This window comes from Chiloscyllium plagiosum, chromosome 30, assembly GCF_004010195.1.
Source record: "Chiloscyllium plagiosum isolate BGI_BamShark_2017 chromosome 30, ASM401019v2, whole genome shotgun sequence".
NCBI classification, from domain to species: domain Eukaryota; kingdom Metazoa; phylum Chordata; class Chondrichthyes; order Orectolobiformes; family Hemiscylliidae; genus Chiloscyllium; species Chiloscyllium plagiosum.
The window spans coordinates 46,717,385-46,721,697 of NC_057739.1; the positions used below are offsets into that span (position 1 = coordinate 46,717,385).

The 4,313-nt window shown below is 46.9% G+C and overlaps 1 long non-coding RNA gene across 1 annotated transcript in view; it reads left to right on the forward strand.

The window, feature by feature from the left end:
• Positions 1–2,877: 2,877 nt before the first annotated feature.
• The window catches only part of LOC122564673, a 4,809-nt gene continuing 3,373 nt past the window's right edge, over positions 2,878–4,313 (forward strand). Inside the window, exon 1 of the long non-coding RNA XR_006315965.1 lies at positions 2,878–3,121. This is a non-coding gene — a long non-coding RNA (uncharacterized LOC122564673). The remainder of the gene's footprint in view (positions 3,122–4,313) is intronic.

The window sequence follows — 4,313 nt, forward strand, 5'->3', positions numbered from 1 at the left end:
TCGATGGGCCGAATGGCCTTACTTCCATTCCTAGGTCTTATGGTCTTATCCCATGCGGTTGGAGGTCTCACGCTGGAAGATAACAGGCGTTGGGTGGCTAGGATTTGGAGGTGGAGGAGACCCAGGACTTGCATGTCCTTAGCAGAGTTGGAGGGGGAGTTGAAATGTTCAGCCACAGGGTTATGGGGTTGTTTGGTGCGTTTGTCCCAGAGATGTTCCCTGAAACATTCCACGAGTTGGTGTCCTGTCTCCCCAGTGTAGGGGAGACCACATTAAGAGCAACGGACGGGTAGTTGAGGTGTTTGGATGCGCAGGAAAATCTCTGCAGGATGTGGAAGGATCCGTTGGGGCCTTGGATGGAGTTGAAGGGGCAGGTGTAAGTGCAGGTTTTACACCTCTTGTAGCGGCAAGGGAAGGTGCCGGGAGTGGAGAGCGGGCTGGTGAGGGGCGTGAACTTAATGAATTCGTCGCAGAGGGAATGGTCTCTACGGAATATTGATAGGGGTGGGGAGGGAAATATATCTCTCTGGTTCGGTCTGACTGTAGGTGATAGATATGATGGAGGATTGTATCCAAAGATTGGTGGGATGGAAGGTGAGGACTAAAGGGATTCTATCCTTGTTGTGGTTGGAGGGGTGGGGTTCAAGGATGGAGGAGGTGTGGGAAGTGGAGGAGATGCGCTGGACGGCATTGTTCACTATGTGAAATGGGAAATTGCGGTCCTTGAAGTAGGAGGCCATCTGGGATGTTCTGGAGTGGAATTGCTCCTCCTGGGAGCAGAAGTGGTGGAGGAATTGGGAGTAAGGGGTAGCGTTTTTACGGGAGGAGGCATGGAAAGAGGTGTAGTCCAGGTAGCTGTGGGAGTTAGTGGTTTTGAAGTAGATGTCCGTGTTGCATCGGTTGCCGGAGATGGAGACTGAGAGGTCCAGGAAGGGGAGGTAGGTGTCCAAGTTGTTCACCCCACTAATCTCTGGATGCCGCGCATCATCCTCTGACATTTCTGCCATCTACAGCCAGACGCCACAGCCAGAAACATATTTCCCTCCCCACCCCTAACAGCATTCTGCAGAGACCATTCTCTCCACAACACCCCTTCATCAGCCCGCCCTCCACTCCCGGCACCTTCCCTTGCCACTACAGGAGGTGTAAAAACTGCACCCACACCTCCCCCCTCACCTCCATCCAAGGCCCCAAAGAAGCCTTCCACATTCGGCAGAGATTTTCCTGCACATCCAAACACCCCACTACTGTGTCTGTTGCTCTTGATCGGGGAGACAGGATGCCAACTCATGGAATGTTTTAGAGAACATCTGTGAGACATGCACCGGCCAACCCCCAGCTGAACACTTCAATTCCCCCTCCACCAAGGACATGCATGTCCTGGGCCTCCTTCACCGCCAAATTCCATCCCCCCGACACCTGGAGGAAGAACACCTCATCTTCCGCCTCGGGACCCTCCAACCACAGGGGATCAATGTCGATCTCATCAGTTTCTTTTTTTAGATTACATTTTTTTTTAGATTACATTACAGTGTGGAAACAGGCCCTTCGGCCCAACAAGTCCACACCGACCCGCCGAAGCGCAACCCACCCATACCCCTACATTTGCCCCTTACCTAACACTACGGGCAATTTAGGAGGAATTGGGAGTAAGGGGTAGCGTTTTTACGAGAGAAGGCATGGAAGGAGGTGTAGTCCAGGTAGCTGTGGGAGTTAGTGGTTTTGAAGTAGATGTCCGTGTTGCATCGGTTGCCGGAGATGGAGACTGAGAGGTCCAGGAAGGGGAGGTAGGTGTCCAAGATGATCCAGATGAACTTGAGGTCATGGTGGAAGGTGTTTGTGAAGTTGATGAACTGATCAATCTTCTCATGGGAACATGAGGTGGCTCTGATACAGTGATCAATATGGTGGAACACCTCACTTGTCCATCTTCCTTCCCAACCATCTGCTCCACCCTCCACTCTTACTTATCACCATCACCCCCACCTGCATCTACCTATCGTCTTCCATGCTACCTTCACCTCAGCCCCAGCCAACCACCCCTATTTATCTCTCAGCACCCTGCCCCCATTTCTGATGAAGGGCTTATGCCTGAAACGTCAAATCTCCTGCTCCTCAGATGCTGCCTTCTGTGCTTTTCTAGCGCCACACTTTTTTGACATGTGATCTGAGGCTGAGCCTGACATCTGTCACCATTCAGCCTATCATATTTGTGCTGGCTTACTCAACATTTTGATTAAGTACGACCACCTCCTCTGCCAACGCCCTCCAGGGACTTACCAGCCTTGTGTAAAAAATATCTCCCACTCATATTTCCTGTAAATTTCGTTCCTTTTACCTTAAACCCATGTTCCCTAGTAATTAGCATTTCTACCCAGGGAAAAAAAGTCTCAGACTATCTATTCTATCAATGTCTGTTATAATTTAATAAACTTCTATTAGGTTGCCCCTCAGCCTCCAGCGTTAAAGTTAAAACATAATTTGGAGGTGCCACCTGATGAAGGAGCAGCGCTCCAAAAGCTAGTGCTTTTAAATAAACCTGTTGGACTATAACCTGGTGTTGTGTGATTTTAAACAAGTGAGAACACACTGAGTTCATCCAATCTCTCCTTGTAGCTAATACCCTCCAAAGCAGGCAATATCCTGATAAACTGTTTCGGTACCCTCTCCAAAGCACCCATATCTTTCTGGTAGTTTGGTGACCAGAACTGCATGCAATATTCCAAGTGTGACCTGAGTAAGGTTCTGTACATCTGCAATACGACTTGACAATTTTTATACTCTATGCTCAGTTCTTTTTGCTCCTGCACCCCCTTGTGGTTGGAGGGGTGGGGTTCAAGAAAGTGGGAACAGGGTATTAATTTGGATGACCAGCCATGATTATAATGAATGGCTGAGCAGGCTTGAAGAGCTGAACAACCTGTTGCGGCTCCTATTTTCTATGTTCCTGTGCTCACCACATTCACAAGGCATCCTTTGTTCTAGTTGTTATTCCATGCATGATGTATAGTTTATTACAACCTTGATTTACTTAATAATTAATATGTAATTTGTTTATTCTCATAGAGTCATAGAGATGTACAACATGGGTCTAAAGATTCCAAGAATTGAAATCCTGTTGGTAAATTTTTAATTTAACATTGTTTGGTAAAGTTGATTTTGCTTTACAGATCCTCATTGGGATTTGAACAAAATTAGTAGCTGAAGTTTGGGACGATGTGATCGAAGTTAGGCTGAAACTGGTTATGATAGTGGTGGAGGGCTTGCACCTGAAAAGTCGATTCTCCTGCTCCTTGGATGCATTTTTGCTTTTACAAACTATATGTGTTAAAAATAGAATAAATATAGAACATAGAACAGTACAGCACAGAACTGGCCCCTCAGCCCATGATGTTGTGCCAACCATTGATCCTCATGTAAGGAAAACCTAATGTACGAACCCTCAAATTTCTGTGACCATATGCATGTCCAGCAGTCTCTTAAATATCCCCAATTACCTTGCTTCCACAACTGCTGCTGGCAACGCATCCTTGCTCTCACAACTCTCTGCGTAAAGAACCCGCCTCTGACATCCCCTCTATACTTTCCGCCAAACAGCTTAAAAGTATGATCCTTCGTGATAACAATTTCTGCCCTGGGAAAAAGTTTCTGGCTATCAACTCTATCTATGCATCTCATTATCTTGTACACCTCAATTAGGTCCCCTCTCTTCCTTTTTTCCAATGAAAAAAGTCTGAGCTCAGTCAACCTCTCTTCATAAGTTAAGCTCTCCATTCCAGGCAGCATCCTGGTAAACCTCCTCTGAACCCTCTCCAAAGCATCCACATCTTTCCTATAATAGGGCGACCAGAACTGGACACAGTATTCCAAGTGCGGTCTAACCAAAGTTTTATAGAGCTGCAACAAGATCTCATGGCTCTTAAACTCAATCCCCCTGTTAATGAAAGCCAAAACACCATATGCTTTCTTAACAACGCTGTCCACTTGGGTGGCAATTTTAAGGGATCTATGTACCTGCACACCAAGATCCCTCTGTTCCTCCACACTGCCAAGAATCCGGTCTTTAATCCTGTACTCAACTTTCAAGTTCGACCTTCCAAAATGCATCACTTCATATTTATCCAGGTTGAACTCCATCTGCCACCTCTCAGCCCATCTCTGCATCCTGGCAATGTCATGCTGCAGCCTACAACAGTCCTCTATACTGTCAACGACACCTCCAACCTTTATGTCGTCTGCAAACTTGCTAACCCATTCTTCAATCTCCTCATCCAAGTCATTAATAAAAATTACAAACAGTAGAGGCCCAAGGA